General features: G+C 38.4%; 1 protein-coding gene across 1 annotated transcript in view; it reads left to right on the forward strand.

Moving 5' to 3' along the window:
* thsd7ba (thrombospondin, type I, domain containing 7Ba) overlaps window positions 1–23554 on the forward strand; it is a 300128-nt gene that overhangs the window by 37116 nt on the left and 239458 nt on the right. Inside the window, exon 4 of the mRNA XM_084123090.1 lies at window positions 9927–10016. The gene's annotated coding sequence lies outside the window, so the exon portion shown is untranslated. The remainder of the gene's footprint in view (window positions 1–9926; window positions 10017–23554) is intronic.

The following is a 23554-nucleotide window of genomic DNA, read 5'->3' on the forward strand; positions in this document are numbered from 1 at the left end:
TTACATTTTATTAATGTCATTATCTTAATTTTAGGTAATTTATATAGTTTCAAAAAGCACAAAAAACACAAAACAAGCCTGGTTCCAGTGCAGATGTAGGGTAAGCAACGGTTCAACCATAGCAGTGTACAGTGAGACATTTAAGATTATTTACAAGTCATCCCTTTTACCAATAATTGGAATAGAATTTAAAAAATGTTTTTTGCTACAAATATTTTACTATTAATCTGTTAATCTGTCTTTACATTGCTTCAATGCGTTACTATTACTATTTAACGTCATATTTCGTTCCCGTGCAGAGTAAATCCAGCATTTATATGTAGATGTCACTTCCAAAACTTTGCAGCATGCAATTGGCCATTGGTCCACTTAGCAGCATGAAAAACAATAGTTTTACTCAATGGATTATATAGGCTGTAGCCTCAAAGCACAGCCAAGAGCGCTCCCTTTACAATCACTAAAACACTGTTGCTTTGTCAGTTCATCGCAATCTCACAAAGTTCCGTTATAATAAATGAAGCTACCAACAATGCCCAATGAATCTCTTACTTACATTGTGTCTACACTTTGTTTGTTAATGAGAGGTTTTGCAAGCCTGCATAACTCAGCTATGAATAAAAACTTTTTGAGTGGTGAGTGGATTCTGAACTTAAACACATCTGATTGGCCATTGCGTTCAAGGGATCAACAACTATGTCTGTGATTGGCTACACCAATGCTCACCGCTGCAAAAACATGTTGTAAATCGTTTACATTTGACGTCAAATACATTTGACGTTCTCCAGAGCGCAAACACAAATATGCACTTGAGCGTTTGCCAAATCTGTTTCGCCAATATATTGCGTTTGAGGGTGCTTAGGCCCGTTTCTGCGGGGTTGCTATAGGGTGCTGATACAATACCGCAAAACTCTTGGCCCTTGTGCACTGACCTTAGTTTTCCAAAAACAGGCCTTTTTTGTGCTTCTGACAGATTGAAATCTATGGAAGCTCATCTCCACCACATAATAAAACATTTTTAAAGATGATTGCGACGACTTATCCCACAATTCAGGGGTTTTTTTCTTGCAACTTCGATTCGATTCGTTGCAAGAAATCGATTTTCGATTCTCTTTGGAAACTTTGGATTAAACCGCTCAATTCATATGGATTAGTTTTATGATCTCTTTATGAACTTTTTGAAGCGTCAAAGTGTCAGTTGCGTAGCTGTCTATGGAGAGATAGAAAGCTCTCAGTTTTCATCAAAAATATATTCATTTGTGTTCCGAAGATGAACTTAAGTATTGCGGGTTTGGAACAGCATGAGGGTGAATAATTAATGAAAGAATTTTCATTTTTGGGTGAACTATCCCTTTAAGCGACTAAACGCCAGTGGGTGGAGCCTATGTCGTGATGGTATAAAACGATTTGTCGATGTCCTGCTCTAGAGGCAGTCAAATGCAAATGTATTTGCCCGTGTGACATCACAAATCCCACAATATCCAACTACGCCGTTTTTGTAGCATGGTTACATAAATACCCTTTTTGTAAATGAGGAGGATGTTTAAAGCATGAGACTTCCAAGATGTGCTAATGGTACGAAACCTCTTATATGCCAAAAGATCTAGGAAAATCTAATTTCTCATGTCATGACACCTTTAAAAAAATGTTAAATGTAAAAATGCAGAAAGTTTTCTAGGGTAAGGGTAAGAGTGTGGGTTAATGCATAGTTATATCAAAAGAACAATAGACATCTATGGAATGTCCCTATTTAGATGTGTGTGTGTGTGTGTGTGTGTGTGTGGAGAGAATCTGATAAGTGTAGCTTTAGTGTCACCACCTTCCAAGTGTTAAACAAGTGAATCCCCCCCTCTTTATGCAGTGCTGAACCTCAAATGATTCGCAAGATGAATGAGGTTACACAGTTAAATGTTGCCATTGTGTCTGACTGAATAAGAACTTTTTTGTTGTTGTTGTTTTGTTTTAAACCTGTCCTCTTTCTCTTTTGTTTCCCTCTATATGTTAGGGCAAGTAGAAATCCACTTAGCATAGAATATATTTGTTGGCGGAAAGCAGTGTATGCTCCATTAGGCCTACTGGATTGTTGTCAAGGCCCATAATACATTTTTGCCTCCACTTTGCCATCCCTGTGGTTCATTTAAAAGACTGCTGAAGCATTGCCTTTTATTGTACCGCTAGACATAGCAGTATTTGGAAGGGAAATAACTTTTGCAGATTGTAAAGTATCTGTCTCTTATGTACGACTAAGTTTTGTGCCAGTGATCATGTCCTAAATAGCTCTAATCCTCTATCCATGAGGAGCCTATGGTTTTTATGTATCTGTAGAGCACTGTAATGTGCTTGTATCATTATTAAAGACTGGGATGTTGATGATACCTTGTTGTTAAAGAATTTAATCCTCCTTGGTTACACAGATGCAACCCCTCTTTGCTAGTTTGTCTATTTGAGTGATTTCCAATACCTGCCCATGGAATGAAGCTATCTTGTTCTCTGAGAGTCCATTATCACTGTAACCGTTGATGGAGATGAATGGAGACAGCTCTCTTCTGTGCTATATACAGCAGGGGTATTTTCTCTGAGGAGACAAGGGAAGCAGTGAAAGAGAAAATAATTGACAGGATGAACACAACACAAATGTTTGACAATGAGAAAAGTGTGTAAAAAGTGTTAGAAAGAAAGTTTATAGGTCAGAATGTTCTGCATAAGACAGATTTTCTGTCCATTGACCAACCTTTTTTTTTTTTTGGTAACTAAGACCCTTTGTCCTAATTATATTTGTAGTATAGGCTGCTTTAGGCAAAAAAAGAAAAAAACCTCTCTGAAGTGTTCAGAGTCCTGACATTGACAGTACAGAACAGGACTTTTGATTTTTTTTTTTCATTCTACGATCCACCTGAGGAATAACCAATCTTGAGACCCACCAGATTTTTGTTTTTACTGTGGGAAAATGTACTGTACATTCTTTGTCATATTGTTCCATCTGGTATGCCCGTTTGACCTTGTTAATTGAATTTGAGAATCTGGAAAAAAATGTTTTTCACATTTTCACACTGTTTTATGTGCTAAACACTTGTTTCTGTTGTGTGGCCCACAGTTTGTAAACTGCCATTTTAGTGGATTATTCTCAATTATAATAGCCATATCATACTACACATTCTACAATTACATTTAAAGTGTTAGTAAAAAAAAATAAAACAAACTGCTCATCAAAGAAAGATCATCAAAACAAGACAACTGCCAGTACACTGCATATGTGAATTGAAGAGGCAACCCTTTCCAACTGTAAGTTTAACTGTAGTATTCTTAGATTGTATACCAAGGTAGATAAGAATAACCTGAACTGTGTTAATATGTTAAAATAACACAGATAATTGCCTCCTCCTGAGAGGTGTGAGCACATTCCTTGTGGCTTTTACTCTTATTTATTTATAGTAATTTCTATAGTCAATGTAATTTGCAGGTGTTAAGTAAATCACTATAATTAAAAGGGCTTCTACAACCTTTTGATAACATACATTCTATTCTGGTTATCTAGACAGATGCAAATGTGTGAAAAATCTTTATTCATATGAAAATTAGTGATTTTTTTTTTCCATTCATGTTATGTGACTTTGCTAATATATTTGTTAAAAACAAAAGATTATGGCCTGGTTTCACAGACATGGTTTATATTAAGCCAGGATTAGGCCTTAGCTCAATTAGGACATTGAATTAGCTTTTATAAGCGTGAAAAGTCATTGATTTGCATCTTGAGACAAAATATTTTAAAATGTGTCAGTGCAAGTTGCCTTTAGTTAAAACAGCTCAAACATGCATTTTAGTCTAGGACTAGGTTTAAGCCTTGTCTGTGAAACCGGGCAAAAGAGTCATGTACAATTAAGCAATCTCAAGGTGCCTGGCTTTCTAAAGTAATCACCAAAAGATTAAAACACAAATTATAACAAATTAATCAAATGTAAAAGATCATTTAGCTACCACATGACAATGTACATGGTTTGATGTAACAGTAAAATGTAAATGCAGAGATTTTTGCTGCTTTGAGTTCATTGTGACCTCTGACCGTTGCCTGTGTTGCAGTGAGGGAGATCAGTAACTTGGTTGTCACGGAAACAATGCTACAGGACAAGTTCACATCTCTTTAAAGCTCAGTCAGTGAATTTGAATTTGAATTTGCACATGCATACATTTGCCTGATGAAATATAGTAGTGGGCAAAAGTGATGTCCAGAGAGGATATTTGTTTTTAATGACCCTGCTACAAGTTTGATTATACCATGAAAATACCGGTATGAGGAAAATATTTATTTTTTATTTTTGAGATATTTCAAATTATGTGGGAAGAACAAAACACACAACTTGATTAAGGATTTTATCTGTCAAAATTATTTGACAAAAAAAAAAAAAAAAGCCAAACTGCAGCTAGATGATTTGTTTTACTATCCAAAAAGAAAATGGATAAGAAAAACAAAAAGCTCACAGGAATGCAGCAAATCAGTTTTTAAGATTTCAGTGGTTTTCTCTTGGTTTTGCATGTGCTAATAATTTCTATGTATCACAGCCTGGCGAGAAAGCTGAAAGATGAAAGATGTCAATTCAATTATTTTTCTTATTAATTGTACAATGAAAAGTAAAAAGTGCTGTATCCTATGCCTATTAGGGTGGTCCTTATTTTTAAAGTTTCCAATTGTCATGCTCTTAACCCTTTAAATTGTTTCTTTATATAAGAAAATACAGCATGCCAATTTTTATGGCAGTAACATAATAATTACTGGTAGCTCAATAGCTTTAAACTTTCTGAGATTTTGATGATTTTCGTAAAAACAGATAATTTGAATTGGTATTGTACCTGGCTAGTAAAATTCCAAAAAAAATCTCCATAAAAGCATCTAATGCACCATATATTCCTAAATATGTATTTTAGATACATATCTCAGTTTACTTATTGTAGAAACTAAATCCAAATTAATCCATCCATGACCCGGTTTAGCAGATTTACCTTTCCTGGTGGAATCAATACATATTTCTATTGATGATCACCTTGGTTACTGTTTGGGTTTATAGCACATTTTTTGGTTTAAAAAATTACATTACCTTCCTTGAAATTGACCCGGAATTTTGGCCGAATCAAGCAGATTATCAGGAGGCACAGGCAACCATACATGCAATGAAAGTAGTCAATGATCACGCCGAGGGAGGAGTGGCTCTGATTCAAGAATACAATGGCTATCTCACACACTCTGAAGAACAATTGCAGTTTCTCCTTCATGTGGTGGAAGATCACCGACGGATCTATCCAGACTGCAAAAAGTCAACACTGGCTGCTGAGCATCAGAAATGAGGCATTGTTGAAAATTGTGGACTTGATTGGACTTGATAACGACCACCCTAATGCCTATGCTTCACACTAGTCAAACAAACCAAACTCTGGCATCATGCAGATTTAGGTCTGTACCCAAAACATCCTTAGTTTCATATTATAAAAGGTTTGCCATTTGAAAAGCTTCCATTGAACATCAATGCTGTGGCGGAGCTCAATACCTTTTCTTTGAGTTTTAAATGACTCTGTAGCATAACAATCCTGAGCCATGCTGTGGTGGGTGACAAGGTAGGATTTCCTCCAGCTGGGGTGTTTGTCTTCATAGCCTGACCCTCGGGAAGTGCCGCGTAAAGCTCAATGTATAATAGTTCGTGCTCCACCACGAGTTCTGTTCGGCCATTTGTCCCGATAGCTCCCATGTCTTGTCTTTCGCTCATAGCGATTGCGCTGTTTTCCAGGGTATATCGTCTCGCAGCTCGCTAAATATTTACCTCATGCTGGTTAAATATAGACAGTTCGAAAAACAGCCCATCCACGACAGGTCCCATCAACATGCTGCTGAGAAGAATGATGGATAGCCTTGCCTGAGAATTTATGACTGTCACAAGCAAAACAGAAAGGAATTGAGGAAATGACTCCTGACGGAAACAGTGTGAAATGCTACAGTTTCACCACAAATGTCTGATGTGGTGCTGAACGCCTCTTTAGTGTCATATAAATGCCAAAATGATGAGACAGGACCATGGGGTGTTTTTCTCAGCGGGTGGTGTTCCTAACAAAACACGTTTAACTTTGGGCGACTTTTTGTTTATGCACTCCTAAGGCAAGGGCGAAGACATACAGAACTAGAAGAATTATGGCTTAAGAATTTTATGACTTTCAGGGCCTGAATCAGGGCCAGCGTGGGTATTGTGCATAATTTTAATCATTCCTGCAAGTTCTGCCTTCATAATGCTGGAAATCCCGCAAACATTTATCCACTAACATGTAGGTTGAATGAGTAAAGTAACCTCACAGATGAACGGATCAAATGGGTAATTTCAAAAACGAGCGAGCGAGTGGTTCAGTGATGTAGCATCCTCTCTCTCTCTCTCTCTCTCTCTCTCTCTCTCTCTCTCTCTCTCTCTCTCTCTCTCTCTCTCTCTCTCTCTCTCATGCAAACGATTACATCAGTGAGCTGCACGCTGAAATACACTGTTTACAATCAGTGAAGCTATCTATATTGCTAGCACGCTGCTGGTCTAATGTAGTTTTGTGTCTAATGCAATGAGAGAGTGACTGATACTTAAAACCAGTCTCCATTCCTGTTACATGCATGCATAGATGCATACATACAGTGATATCGTATTATGTGTACAAGGGATGTTCTAACTTCTACTGGTGCAAAACTTTGCATCAGATAAAAAAAAGAGAAACTAATATATATATATATATATATATATATATGAACAAAACAAAACTTATTTGATAACAACAGTTCTAATATCAGTGGTCTAGCAAACGGAACAGTCTTAAATAATATGTTTGTCTAATGAAGAGTTGACAGCCACAGTTCTTAAAAACATGGTAATGGTGCATTAAATATGGTAAACCCAGAAGCACACACATTTGAGCATTCATGTTTATTAATTTTTAACAAATTGCAAATAAAATGCAATATTTAAGACCTTTTTTTTTTTTTATGCATCTAGTCAGAAACAGAGTGCAATATGTGTCTAACATAATTCAGCATTTTTAGCAGAATCATGAATATTTATATTCTGGTGTCACCATAGCCCTGTGCATGAGGAGAAGGACCTCACCCAAGCCTTTTCAAGCCCATTTCTGATGTAATACCAAGTTAAGCCTTTTAATGAACAGTACTTTTTGTTAACTGTTTACCAAGTGTTTGAAGAAATAATTGAAACAACCCCAACTCAATTTTTCGACTTCTCGAAGTATCCTGAATATCACATTGTGAGATCAGTATAATGTATCAAACAGAATCGTGACATGAGTGTACAGTTACATCCCTGTCTGTTCGGCCTGGCCTTGTTGGTGAAATTTGGTGAACACAATTTAATCTGACTGCACTTATCAACACAAAATGTTTCTAAGAACTTGCCATTTGCTCTTTATTTGTGGACACTCTTATTAATGAATCCAGCTCTCAAATACATGATGTTCCCATGGAAAATATAACGACTTTTCCTTGTTGTTCTCAGTTGGACAGTGTCAAAAAAACTCTAGATTTCAAGAGCCAGCTGTCGATGTGTTGTACAATTTCTGACCTTTAGATTAAACCGTGTCTCTGTGCTCCAGTAAAGTGATTCTTAAAAGTGATATTTTAAAACTGTACTCGAAAAAGCATAAAGCCATAGTCTAAACGTTTGTTTGGTTGCGTCCTTTCTGTCTAAGATTTCAAAACACAATGACCCATCTATCAGGAGACACTACATTTTAAAGGTTGCATTAAAGGGCAGAGCGTACTGTTACTGGCCGGTCTTTGTGTGTTTGGGGGAGATGGGGGTTGGTATCGACAGATCCTCTAACTGATGTCTCCAAATCCTCCATGAATAATTCATTTTGTGTGCAGGGGACAAGATCCCTCGGCTGAGCTTTCATCTCCAAGACTCCAGAGTGACCAATGTCAACCTCATGTAGAGTTCATATCCCCTCTGCTCCCAAAGTCAGGGGTGTCACCTCCACACTGAAATGTTCAGTTAAGACTCATCTGAAATATTTATGCCATCCAACTAATGCCGCTCCATTTTGTGATGACAATGAGTTATCGATGTTTTAAGCAGTGTAAACAGCACACTTCGTACTATATGAAGATTGATCCCACATTAAATGTGATGTGACAATATGACGGCTCTTCATACGCAGCTCACTAATTTTCAGCTAATTCAGCCCATTTTAAATAATAATGTTTTTGCTCCTGGCTGACACTTGTTAATTATCCTAATAGCTCTGTTTAGAATTTCATTTTCATTATTGAGAGGCAAGAGGTGAAGGGTTTACCGCAGGAACTTACAGCATGGGATCATGGCCTGTCTAAGGTCATGTTTTATTCTCCTTGTAGTTTTTAGTCTGTGCTGATTTTCGACCTTTCACGGTTAGTACATTTTTTTATTTATCTTAACAACTTCCGAGACTGATGTGTTTGACCTTTCACTTTGATGAAACGGTATTTGTGCTTCTACAACTAAAAGCCCCTTTGGAGGTTATTGTGTTTGTATATTGTAGTATAATTGACAGCTTCTCTTTGGCCATCTAACGGATACATTTGACTTTTTCCTCTGAATTTCACCTTTAGTTCATTGGGATAAATGAGGTGGTTAGTGTATGTGTGAGCGTGGAAGGATGCCATCTGTGTGTGTGTTTGATGCCAATGTTTTACAGGGCTCGACATTAATGGTTGTCCACTTGCCCGTGTGACACACAAGCGTGAAAAGGCGTCTCAGTTCCTATTTACATTTAGTCAGGATGGAAACTAATGTCAAACCTCATTGGTTTTTGCACATTATGTGTCCAAATGTCATGATGTTTGAGGTTCGTTTCAGCATTTGATGTAGTCTTGATCTGATTTGTGAGTGAATAATTGCTTAGATTTGTTAAAAAAACAAAAAAACACTTAATGCACACCAGTTGAGTTGTATAGATTAAAGTGGCATTCAGTAGTAATTAATGGCTTGTGAATAATAGCATTAGCATCGGTTTTCTTTGTGTACTTTACTTTGTGTACCGATATAACAATGGTGTTAGATGGTGCACTGCCATCTATCAATGTGAATCATCATGATCGTCTCTTAGTTTTAAAGAGCGGTCAACACAGTAATTTATTCCATTACCTATCCAACAAAAAAAGAAGCAACTTGGGCATAACTACTCAGGATTTTGTCCACCATCAAATCTTTCCAGCTCTTTTTTTGTTTTTGTTGGTCTTTCTATCTTGTTCTGGCTTCATGTCTTTTCTTCTGATTCGACCATACAGGTGCTGATTCTCCCATTGTCATCAAGCAATAATAAGAAGTGTTTCATTGTCTAAGTTTCACTCTTCGCATCACCAACCAACATTACAATATAGCATATCTACAGAGGCAGCAGCCAATGAATGTGATGACTTTTTTTTTTTTAAAGCTATTATGAGTAGTATCATGTGAGTGTACAGCATTCAGATGACTCTTCACAAAACCACAATTTAATTTCATAATATATAAAACTTAAATTTGCACCAAACTACTGAATGTAACTTTAATTTTACAGTACCTTAATGTCATTTTGGAGCTTGAAAGTTTTGAGTCCCATTGACTTTTTATAATCTCTTTAGAATATCATCTTTTGTGTTGCGCTAAACAAATAAAATCATACAAGTTTGAAGTGACATGAAGGTGAGTAAATTATGACACAATTGAAATTTTCCAGGGAGTGAACTATCCCTATGTCCTCCACTTTGAATGCAAATGAAATCACAGATATGCTACCATGTTATTCAGACATGCATCCAAAGCAGTGAAACTTCAGCACATTACAGATTCAAAGTCTCTTAACATGGAGCCATTAGCTGTATTGTCTCATGTAGGTCTTCGGTTATAAGATTATTAATTTTTTTCTTTAATGATATTTTCCAGGAGAGCAATGGATCACTTCTGTTCATGTTTCACTGCGGTTACGCTCGAGGGCTTTGCTCATTCCATGCTTGAGGAGCTCCACTCATGCAGGTATGAGTAACACCGACTCCCATTCACTGCCGGCTGGTGTCTCATCTGGGATTCGATTCATGCTTCTTTGTGATAGTCTCATTATATCTCCTCTCGGAGTGTCTGGGGTAATGTAATGTGGCAGACACAATCACAGACAGGGGGCGTACGTTGAGGCCTAATCCTCCCCACCGCCACCACTTCCCGCCCTCTCAGGAAATTGTAATCAAACTTTTTGCCGCTCCCTGATTTTATTGCCGAATTGTCACAGCTGCACAATATACGTCCTTCTTTTGAACCAACTGCATAAATGCTAATCTTTGTCGTTACTTGCCTAATTGCTATTCACCGTGAAACACAGGGAGGGGGGGGTATTTACGGCTGTTCTGAACATGGCAAGGAGGCAATTATCAAACAGGATGGCGTCTAAAGGGGCACTGAACCGTGCAAAAAGCAAAGGTCGATTTAGTGCATTGTGAAGTACTGACGTCGAGGCCGGTGTGCAATAACTCATAAATAGGGCTCTGGGGGAGTATTGTCAGGCTTCAGTCAGACCCCAGGCCACTTGTCAATCTGATAGAGTCTCACCATGTGCCCTCTTGGAGGTGAGGATGTGTGAGGCTGTAAAGTTTTATGTAGCAACTCTGATAATGTGATAATGGAGTGGCTGTCACTTATGAGGGCGGCAGTGCCACAGTGCGAGATGTCAATCAAAGTGTGATGGCAAGATACATTCATACAATCATCAATAGACTTTGGTGTGTGCTAATTGTTTCAACAGTATGGGATGTTTTTTTTAATACAAGAAGGAAATTCAAATTTATTTGTATACATACAACCGGCGTAGCGTCATAGAACGTCTCTGAAAAGGTTCATGCCCACTTTTAGGGGAAAACAATCCGGCGAGCGCCATTATAGTATCGGATTGAGGACGTGTACTAACACTTACAAACATGTAATTTGTATTTAAACATTTTTTTTCACACAGTAGGCTACCCCTATTATGTATTTGTATTTAATTAAATTCTTCCACACAGTATTTTGTATTTTTATTTTATTTTAAATACATTTCCATGTATTTATGCCCATCTCTGCCTGCCATCATCATCAATATTTTGCTGTTATGGAAATATCATGAATTACGGATGATGCTATCGAAAGCTAAATCAGGCTAGTTGTATGGCTGGACAGAAAAGTGCACTCAGTAGCTACTCTAAATATAAAGACATAATATTATACATTTAAAGATGTTTACTTCTTAAAACCGAAGTAAAATCATTCACTGGCTACCTGGTGACTCGATGAGGTACGAGTAAATGTCCGGGTAAGACACTTCTGGCCAATGGGTGGGGTTGTTAGACCAATTTGACGCTGGTAGAATGAAAGGGACATGTTTTTTAAGTTGCCCAAATTAAGTTTATAAATGTATCGTTCACGCTCTATGGAAGGCAGGGTGGACATATAATTACTCGACATATTTCATCTAAGTGATTTCTGAAGTTATACACGTCTGCCGGCTGTGTACGGACGTTGTTTTGTGCCGCTATTTTGTATTGAAGTCTATGGGAAGTCTGGCTTGTTTTCCCCTAAAAAGGGGCGGTTACGAAATTGACAGTTAAGTTCCCGGATGTGCCGGTTGTATGTATAGCACTTTTCACAATACACACAAATCATGATGTTAATATTTACAATATCTTAATATCTTCATGCCTTGTCGCTTTTAGCAGATTAGAGCTGGGCGATAATATAGTTTATATTTTACGATGATACAAGCAAAATGTTGATATACAGTGTGTGTGTATGTATATTTCTGGCATGACAACTCTCGGAAGATTGGTAGTGGAGATTGGTGATGGATATGGCAATGTTAATGTATTTGGTCTTGGTGGAATAGATCTGCTATGCTGCTGCTGCTGCAGAGCAAGTACCGAGACTTTCTGTGCCTTCACAGACATTGCTGTGAGTGAGCATGTAAGACATGCTGCTGCTGCTACAGATGTAACATACATTAATGAATCCCCGTAGCAGATCTACTGTATACAGGTGGAGCTGGGGAAGGGGGAGGGTTCTGAAAGCGCGCTGCATACTGTTAACAGCAAACAATGCCAAGTATTTGAATGTTTGAGCAGCAAGCTCATTAGCCGCTGATGCAACAGCAACCAATCAGCTGTACTATGTAGATAATGATTGCTACCAATAAGTTAAAGACTTATCAGCCTGCACCATCTAGAGTTTCATGCCAGAACTAGGTGATATATGTATATATATATATGTATGTATATGTATATGTATATGTATGTTTGAACAGCAAGCGTGAGCGACCGCTCGTGGTTCCATCACAGAGAGACACAAAATCACTTTCCAGAACATTCTCATTCACGGTTCCATGCTGGTGGAATGCTCTCCCCACCCTCATCCGGAATGCAGAATCCCTGACAACATTCAAAAGACAACTGAAAACTCATCTCTTCCGTTGAGCACTTAACCTCATAAAAAAATAAAAAATAAATCCTTTCCTATAATCCTCCCCTTATCGGGCTTATGCTACTCTGAACAATGCCTGAACTTTGTATTTTGAGCACCTCTTGCGTTGTTTTTGCCTCTTCACGATGACTCACTTAACTTAGTCCTAAATTGTAAGTTGCTTCTATACATACAGTATGTATATATACTGTACTGTGTATATATGTTGTATATAGTATGTGTATGTATGTATATATATATATATATATATATATATATATATATATATATATATATACTATATACAACACCAGGTTATATATATATATATAACCCTTGATGAGTATACTGTATGTATGCAGATAAAGCTGGACATACTTATATATCTAACTTAATATAAAGGGATGATAATATAGTTATGTTTTGCTACGAAAAAAGGTCTACTGAAACTATGCGAAAATAGACTCTAAATAGGGCTGCGCTATGCAGTGAGGCATTAGCCTGTATTCTCTTATATATAAGCACTGCACTATGGACTATGGACTGCTAGACTGTGGTCTTGTTAACAAGTTTCAGGTGTGACTTGAAAGGGACAGTCTAAACATTTTTCTTTCTCAAGTTTGTTGCGAACAATTAGGCATAACATTGATATATTTGTGTTAAACAACCCTCTAAAGGCCAGAGTTTCAGTTAACAGCACCCAATTACAGGGGGAAATGTGCCTTTCGTTTTTGGAACAGAAAGAGGGCTTTGGGAGAGGTTGAGGATATAAGACATTAGAGATATTAAACCATGATAAAGCTCCTAAATCTGCCATTTTCATAAGCAGCGCATAAGAGAATGGGAGGTGTGAGCAGCATCTGTTCTTAATCAAAAGCTCGCCGGTCTCGCCTGAATGAAATGGCATTACGTAGGCTGCATGATAATGCCGCTGCCCCCTCTCAGCATGGACCGACTCTCAATCAATAACCACCGCTGCAGTGAGGCATAAGCCCATATTCTCTATGCACTGATTCTTAATGGATTATCATTGCTGATAGTTTACTGTTTGGGATTTAGTGTTTACCCCAGTAAGATGTCCTGTTCCCCTACCATTTTTCACCCTGCTCTTTTAGTCTTTCCTACACGGTCTGTCAGTTTTAGTCTCGGCTGCTCAGCTGTTTGTGTTTAAAAGGTAGCCGTCCTCTGGGGACGACACTATTCCTGTGCATCAGATTTCTCTTCTAAACTGTATTTCTTTAGCGATCACTGGGGAACCTGGAATTTATCTCTCAGAGATCGAAAGGAAAAGAGAATGAAGAACTTGGAGAGAGAAAAAGAGCTGTTTCAAAGTTGCTTCACTGCCTACTGCCTGCATAGGCATGTGTCTTCTAAGGGTCGATTTGAAATGCTCTACTTAAATATGAAATGAAATATTTTTTTTATTTCAGTTGGTTTTGATGTTAGCAAGTTGCTAACATAAACAACAAAACAAAAAGAACGTAGTGGCTGACTGCCAGGCTTATTAAGCATAATAAAAACAGCAACATAAAATGTACCAGGCTCTTGTCTGTACCACATACCACAGCAATGTTAATAAAACTAATACATTAGCTCATCCATGAACATTATTTCTGCCTGAATACCATCGGATTGCTTTTCATCATCTGTGTAGGTGAAGATGACGACAACTATATATATAGGCTATATGTTTTCATTGGATGATTGGTCAATTCAATGATTGACCCTGTCAGGGGTCAATCATTGGCGTAGAGTGTGGCGACCTCACCGCACATCCTGAGACGAAAATCAAAGGATGCAATCAGCCAAGTCATGCGTACGATGTAAAAAATGTGATCGGCTGTGCAGGGCTAGTAACCCGCATGGCTTAAATAAAACTACTTTGAAAGTCACAAAAGAAGTACCCATTCCGGGCAACAAACCGTCTTTGTCGCGTCGCTGTGCGATTAATTCGCTTATGACGGTGTATACACCCGACAACGCAGCGATAACACAGGACAACAAAAATACCACCAACTCGGCTTCCCACCGCCACTTCTCCCATCGTAAAACAACCAATGTAGCAACATACAATGTCCGAACGCTACGCAGAACAAACAAAGACGGCAAACTCTCAACACCTGAAACTTTCGAACAATCAGAAAGATTTCACCAGCTCATCCATGGCTGTGAAGACAAAAATATAGATATTGTAGCAGTACAAGAGCATAGACTACCAGCCTCAGACAACATCAATACCTATACAGAAACCTACAACAATAAAGAATGGCGATTCGACTATTGCTCAGCAACAAAAACATCTCAGGGAAATCATGTCGGAGGAATCGGCCTTCTTACAAACAGTGAAGCAGCCAAAACTATGACATCAACAACTAAAGTGTCAGACAGAATAATGAAAGCGAATTTCGCTGGCAATCGCACACGCACACGCACCAACCGAAGAAAAGCCAAAAGCAGTAGAGTAGTAGAGCAGTAGGCAAGAGCAGTAGGCAAACATGAGCAGTAGGCAAACATGCCCTACACGAGAAGACGAACGACAATGGCAGTAGACTTGTAAAGTTCTGCGAGATAACAAACACAAGATCTGCTCAGTTCAGATTCCCGCACAAGAAGTCTAGAATCTGGACGTGGCAACCCGACGCTAACAGAAAGTAAAACGACGACAAAAATCGAGCACAACTTGACCACATACTTATAAGCGGAAAATGGGCAAACTCAGTGAAGAACATTCGAGCATATAACACAGTAGACGTCGGCTCCGATCATCGCATAGTCAACGCGCAAATAAGAGTCAGTCTGCGCGCACCAGTCGAAAATAAGAATAAGAGACCAAAATACGACTGGAGGAAGCTAAAAGAGAATAACGAGCTACAAAACAAATATGCGATCGCAATCAAAAACCACTTCAGCGTGCTATGCAAAGACGAACAAGACGTACAAACTAAATATGACCACTTTGTAGCAACCATTGAAAAAGCGGCTAAATCAACAGTCGGTCTTATCAAGAAAAAAGCCCCTAAAAACTGGGTCTCAAGCCGAACAACAAACTTACTTGACCAACGAAACCGAGCCAAACGAGACCGAAAAGAAAAGCAAGAGTGCCATGATCTAAGTCAAAAGCTTCTCGAGTCTTACCAGCAGGACAGGATCGCCTTCCTATCAGAGAAACTCGAGCGTCTCAAGGAAGCTGCGAAAGCAAACAGGCTACGAACCACATGGGAAGTTATCAATGAGATCAGCGGCAAAACAAAATCAATAAACAAGCATAAAATGAAGAAAACAGATGGTAGCGATATCAATTCTCCTAAGGAACTGCTAGACGAATGGCAGAATTACTTCAAAACTCTACTGAACAACGAAACAGTCACGGAACATCTACACATCGAGCCAGCTACCAGAGACTTAGAGATCGATATAGGCCCATTCACATTCGATGAAGTCAAAATGGCCGTAGACGAACTCAAAAATGGCAAATCACCAGGTTGCGACTACCCCATTACCGCCGAAGCTCTCAAATACGGAGGTCATCACGCAGTCAGACAGCTGTGTAACATATGCAATGATGTCTACATGCAAGAAAAAGCACCAGAGCAATTCACCATCAGTCTCATCGTTCCATTGCCCAAGAAAGGCGATCTTACACTGATGAATAACTACAGAGGGATCAGCTTGATGTCGATCGCGGCGAAAGTCTACAATAAAGTTCTTCTTAATCGAATAAGAAAACCAGTCGACGACATCATGAGAAAGAATCAAGCAGGATTTCGAAGAGGAAGAGGATGCACCGAACAAGTTCACATACTTAGATGAATAATCGAGGGCGCCATCGACAAGAACCTAGACCTCTACATCATATTCGTCGACTTTAAGAAAGCGTTTGACTCGCTCATACGAAACGTCATGTTCGACATCTTGCGACACTACGGAATTCCTGATAAAATCGTAAGAGTGATTCGCACTATCTACAACAACTCAAAAAGTCAAGTAATGGTTGAGGGCAAGCTATCAGAACAGTTCAACATCTCAACTGGCGTTCTTCAAGGAGACACACTAGCTCCCTTTCTATTCATCATCGTCATAGACTTCGTCCTAAAGAAAGCAGAACAATAGCATGCAACATCAACGGGCTCACATGGCTTCACGACGAATCTATGTAGATCATCGAGATATCCAGCCACCTCACTGTTCGACCTCGATTTTGCCGACGACATTGCGCTGTTCGAGGGCGGCGACAACAACAAGCAGCAAAATCTAGAAAAATCGCAAGCTCAACTTCAAACAACAGCAAAGTGGGCAAAACGAGTAGGACTTGAGGTCAACATTAAAAAGACGGAAGCATTTAGCAACCAAGAGCTTACCGGGCCAGAGATGCCGATCAACTTACATCAAGTCATCGAACTCGACGGACAAAAAATCGAGTGGACAAAAGACTTCAAGTATCTTGGCTCTTACATCGCGTCGAGCGAAGCAGACATCAGAGCGCGAAAAGGACAAGCGTGGGGAGCATTCTGGAAAATGAAGGATGTATTTCTATCAAAAACTCTTCCAATCAAACTCAAACTAAACATCTTTGAAGCAGCGTGCATCTCCATCCTCCTGAAAGCTGTGAAAGCTGGATCATCAACCAGAAAATGCAAAACTCACTCACAGCTTCGCCACCAGTTGCTACAGAATCATGCTCGGCATCAAGAAAATGGATCGAATAAGTAACCAAGCTGTATACGAAGCAGTCGAAAAGAACCAGCTTATTCTTCAAATCCAACAAAGACAGCTACGCTTCGTCGGCCACTCACTTAGAAGAGACCCAAACGACCAAATTAACAAATATGTGTTATATGCGCCCGAAGAACGACATGGCAAACAAAGCCGAGGAAAGCCACGCACATTATATCACACATACATCGGCAAACTAATCAACAACGACATGCCACCAACTGCTGACGAGATGCGAAGAGCTGCTAGTAATCGAACAGAATGGAGAAAACTTGTGACCGACTGCAAACCCGTTTTGTTTGCAGCCGATTGATGATGATGATGATGATGATGACCCTGTCAGGTGTGATTGTTTATCATGTTGAAATAAAAGTTGTTGATATTTGTTGTTTTCTTTGCCTAATGAAGTTCCGCTTGCGGTTGAAATGTTGCAATTTATTCAACTTTTTTGGGAGCGGAAATAGCAGTGTCTCGGTTCGTTTGCATTTCGGTGAAGACGACAACTCCCATGATTCCATGCTCATTCTTGGCATCATCAAACTACACCTTTGTTATTGTTTTGAATAAGCAACCTCTAGCAGCAAAACTTAAATAATGTGCCATTAAGTAAGAACTATTTAAATTATTTTGAGCTGTTTTTATTAATACTTTTATTTTAGTATTGAATTAAATTAAGTTTATTAATGGCATTTATTTGTCAGCCATCTTTGATTTAATTGTTTTTCACAATGCATTCTGGGTTACTATCACTGCAAAGGGTACTAAAACTTAAGAGATTGGCTAGAATTAAATACCTTAGTATGCAGGATAATTACGTTCAAAATTGATTTTGATATTAGCATGTTGTTAAAGGCACACAATGCAAGATTTGTACCTTAATATAACAGCTTCGAAATCATTTCGATGGTAAACAAACTCGTAGTAGGGCGAAACCAGCAATGCAAGTTTGAGAGGTGGTGCCCCGACAAATCTCGCGAGAATCACGACTTGCTTTACGGCACGACGTCACATACATCAACAACATATGAAGCAGCCTCTATGGAAGACACTAGCACGCATTTCAGACGTGAATCATGGCAGAGTCGACAAAGAAAACAAAGAAAGCGCGGTTGGAAGAGTGCAGAGACGGCTCTGCGTGAGTGGTATTTACGACAGTAACGTTAAATACAAGTAGGTAGACTTTAGGGGTCGCTGTTTGAGAAAAACGGAAACTGCATAGTGTGCCTTTAAGCTAATAGCACAGTACTATAAGCATTAAAAAATACACAACGCACAAATATTGAGCAAAATTATCCATTTTAATTACTCTGAGCTGTTTTCATTGATAGTTTCAGCATTGAATAAAATAGATTTTGACTTTTGCATGTTGCTAAGCTAATGGCACGATAATTATGTTATAACATTTGTGATAGCTATATCACAATATCTGATTTTCACTACACAATTATTGTGGCCTAAAGAATTCACAATAACAATATTATCATGACACATTAAAGTCACCATAAATCTTGTAATCTTTAATCAAAATAACTTCCCCTTCCTCTTGCAAGGACATCTCTGCTCTTCTCTGATGTGTTTACTGGTACAAGGGCAAGCCAACCTTTCAGTCACAAGAGATCACAGCAGTAGCAAACCACAGCCATCCAATCAATTCCTGATAGACAAAATCAAGTCCCACCCTACGTTTTTTTTATTGTTTGAAAAGCTGTTCCACTCCGATGTACATCACAATAGGGAAGAAAATAGAGAACAACTTTTGTTTCATGAGCCATGAGTTAAATAATTAGTTTATTTTTTTGTTTTCTCTTTTTAGCCAATGAATCACACTAAAAAAAAAAGCGTAAGGAGTTGGAGAGCGAGTTTGTAACCATAACTGTACAAAAGCGTACAAAACTACTGTTTCTGTGAAAACAGGTATAGAAAACGCATCTCTAAATCTAGTGACATGCTGAAATAATCTTCCCACAAGAATGTTGGAAATTATGAAAATATGAAATGAATGCATAACTGGAGCCCGTTACGTTCCCAAGTGCACGCTAAACTCACAGCACATGCAGAGATGGAGTTCACTGCATTCATTCACTTTGAACTGAGCCGTTCTAAGACATGGAAAACACTGGATTACAAGTTACTTCGCTTTGAAATGTGCAGCGCAAACAGACTATATACTTATTTAATTAAATCACAGTCTTTTGTGATTTGATAAGGACAAAAAGCCAAATCGCGCTTTCGATTATAGTCCATTTGACAGATACTTTGCCAAAGCAATGGTGCAAAACAACGTTAGAGACCTTTTATGTTATTATAAGAAGTTTAAAATATTTTCGGTTTATTGTTAATCGGCACTTCCTGTAGACTAGGGCATCTAACACCACAACTTTTTTAAATAACTACATTGAGGAACTGGGTAGAGCAAAATAGTTATTGGTTTTGGATTATTTACCAAATTATTGGATTTTTTTTTTTAAACACTATTAACATGGTCTTTTTTTTCATATCACAGATATAGTCAATTTTGCAACACCTCTATATCCTACCTTTTGGAACAGTCCTTGCATCTGGTGCCTTAAATGCCTAAGAGTCTTACAAAAAATGTATAACAGAGCAGCAGAGGTAAAGGAAGATAGATAGAGGAAGAGATGGAGAGAATATGACGCTGTACTGCAGACTGAATGCAAGCCAAGGGGGTGTTTTTCTCTGGGCTTTTCAGCCTCCCCATTGCCCTTTTGGTACCCATCACTTCTCGCTAACATTCATTTGCCTCAGTCCTTGTCTCTCAGTCAGCTATTACAATAGTAATTATGGCTGACAGCTATTTTTTAGTTCCTTTTGTTGATGTGCAAGAATGTTGGTTTGCCCTTTGCTGGGAGAACAAGAAATGGCAAGGAAAGTGCGGAGCAAGCAGTAATGGGCCGTACACGTTTTTTCCGCTATCTCCTTTCGTAAGGGGCTGGAGAAAAGCATATTATTTCCAGGCCATTAGCAGGCACTTGTAGCTGTTCTTTGCTCTATAAAGTATTAATGCTGGTGAAGCTACACGCTGATGGAGCAGAGAGCTGTGGATTTGTAGCACAAGTCTGGTTTAGCGTAGATGCGCTCCTTGGCTTGAGCACTTGGGTTTTTGTTTCTCTGAGGCTGGTGGTGGGGAATATACAGTCCTGCTTGTCATTGCTCTTTGCTGGTAGACTAAATCCAACCTAGACTCACAGGAAAAACACGCCCCTGTCTACATTTTTGCGAAATTCCAAAAATGTACCTATTATGGGTGTCAGTTCTCTGTAAAAAAAATTCAAAAAATTAACCGTCTAGGGGTGGGCAATATATCGGTAGACACGATTAACAGGTAGAAATTTGTCAACCAGTAGAGATTTTGAACTATCGTCTCTATCACGATTACACTCACGTGATTTTGCTGTGAAAACAAACCGCCACACCCCAGTACCTATACGTAAAATTCACTGAAGTTTCCAGCTGCAGTGAACACTAGTGGCAGTAAAACAAGAGCGTGAACCTTTTAGGGCCACTCATTTTTGTACATTTCATTTCCAAACTGCTGTGATATGTACAACAACCAACATGATTTTTTTTTGCCAGATTCACGTTCATCAACACACTTTTAGCACCACTCACTGGACGTTTCACTTTCGATGTGTTGCGAAATATGCAAGCGCAGTGTACTATAATTTTGCAGAGATGTCGCCACAGGAACATTTTCCAAATGAGCCTGACTAAATTGAAGTCGAAAGTTGATTTGGTTATAGAATAGAGACATTATTAATTGAAAATGGCCAATCAACCAGAATTTGGTTGTGACGGTGTTTACAGTTTGTGTTGCTACTACATTTAATTCGCCAATACTTCTAAGAAACATGAAATAGAAAGAATATCAATCCTTCTCATGTCATTACAGAGGTTTGCTGTTTTTTTTTTTCTTATAACAGAAACTGTTTTGTTTTGGCAACATAAATGCAAATCTAATACCACTCAGAACTAATTTTGTCTGGTAAAAAAATAACATGTCAATTTCCTCCAGGCTAATTACTGTGACGCTTCTTAATTGAACTTGTTGATAGCAAGCAGGATTTTTTACTGTGTCAACACCAGGGTTCATGGTATGTTGCTTCCTCTGAATTCCTGTCTAAAAAAATCAATCTGAAGTCTCAGATAACTAAAAACTGTTGATTGGTGTAATTATAAAACATTTTTGCCCTTGGTGAAATTCAGACACCTCCTTTTTACAAGTTTTGAGAAAGATCTTTAATTGTTTTTGTTTCCTACTATGGCAAGTAATTTGAAACTCACTCAAGGACGTGTTATTTTCTTTCTATCTCTAGTTAAAGAAAATCAAGGTACAGGTAAAGAATTTATTCACTGAATAATGTTGATACATGCCTTTTAAGTGTCATGTGAACCAAAGCCGAATAGCCCCAATGTCGACTTTCCTGTCAAGACTGTACAATAATGACCTTAACTTCCTTACTAAGCCCTGTGGTCACTTGGCATTGAATTTAAGAACATTCTGTGCTTTTCCCCATCTCTGGACTACACCCTTGGTATTGGTAACCATATGCTTATACTGTGTAGTGTGTGAGAAGGCAACCTGAAGCTGGAATATGAATCTGGAGTTATAACAGATACTTGAAGAATCAATATCACAGTTTGACTGTACTTAAGGCTTATTTACTCGTGTAATTTAGTGCAATATTGTCTCATTCGTCTCCTTTATTACATTATTTATTTGTTGGATTTAATGATTGTTTGCAGCCATGGTTAGGATCATGTGTTGTTTATGACTGAGTGAAGGATAATCGGCGATGGAGCTTAGTGCTCTAGTGGTACAGTTCATTGATTCCACATCATGGTCGACCTGCATTTGCCACCATCTACCAGCCAATAAATGATGAGCTGGTCAGCTACTCTAATTCTCAGTCGCTGAGGCTTGTTATTCCCATCATGATTGCTGGCTTGATGAAAGTCTAGACTTATTGCACTAATTAAAATAACTTTGTCATAGACATCTTTGTCATAGTCTATGCAGTTTATTATTTATTTATTTGCTTTAGGAATCAGATGAATAAAAAATCTTTGATTAATTCATAATTACAGATAATCTTGGAAGCCTATTTCTATCTCAGAGTGAAAAAAACAAAACAAGAAAAGGGTGAATTGTGAGTTACTTTAATCGTGAGTTACTTTATTATATTTTATGAAAAATAGAATGCACCGATATGAACATTGTAGCCAGTACCGATAATTCTTTATATATGAAAGCCGATAAATGTAAGCTTAGCGTTAAGTTCTGCCAGTAAGACTCAATCAGCGCGTCATGAATTAACTCACTTCTAACCAATCATGTGTTAACACTCTCAGTATAAAAGAATGGTACTTACATTCGTCTGAGTTCGCAGATACTGACGGCGCCAATTACCTCCATCCTCCCCAACCACCTCCAAGATGGTCCTTTCCATCCATCCTCCCCACCACCACCAGGATGGTCCCTTCCTTTACCTCCAGGGGGTCGGCTGCGCCCCTGCCTTCATCTTCAGGCGGGATTTGCAGATTCCGTTACCCTCGCATTGCTTGCTAAGGACGGGGCCTACGCCAAAGACTTATAAAATTTATGCTTGCTGAGCTATTAATAAATTTACTCTTGTTATATAATTTTATCTCCCGAGTCTTCCTGGTAGAACTGATATGTTGGCCGATACAACTAAATCCAATTTTTTTTTATATAATTTTTGAGAGCCTGATTACAAAAACACCACTAAAAGCCATGTCCTGAGGACACAATTATAATGTTCACATACACTCTAAAAAACACTGGGTTAAAAACAACCCAATTTTGGTTGTTTTCAACACAAGGGCTTGAGAACAGAACACATGTTGGGTTAATTTTACCCAGCAAATTGTGTTTATTTAACCCAGCATAATGTGTTGATTTAACCCATCATACTGGGTTGATTAATTTTTACTATAGTACTAGCTTTTTATTTTTATTTTTATTTTTTATTTTACTTCATACATGAATTAATGTTTACGGATTAACTTGAATCCTCTAAACTAAAAAAAAAAAAAACTCCACACAAACACTGGTTTGCATGATAATTCCTTTATTTTAGATCATATTTTACAGTATAGCATATTTTATATAGTTTTTAATACATATTGCATACATTTAAGCTCGTTTAACTATTATTAGAAGTTAAAATTAAACATTTAGAAGTAATTCTGAAAAGTAAAAAAGTGTAATCAACCAGTCCCCGTTTCCACCGAAACAGCGCTGGATCTCGTGCCGGCACCTGTATCATGTTTAGCGGGGGAACTTCTAACTTCAGACCGCCGCCCCGGTCTGAAAGATGCTGTGACTGACTCCATAACCTGTC

Source organism: Abramis brama (assembly GCF_963993115.1).
Source record: "Abramis brama genome assembly, chromosome: 8".
NCBI classification, from domain to species: domain Eukaryota; kingdom Metazoa; phylum Chordata; class Actinopteri; order Cypriniformes; family Leuciscidae; genus Abramis; species Abramis brama.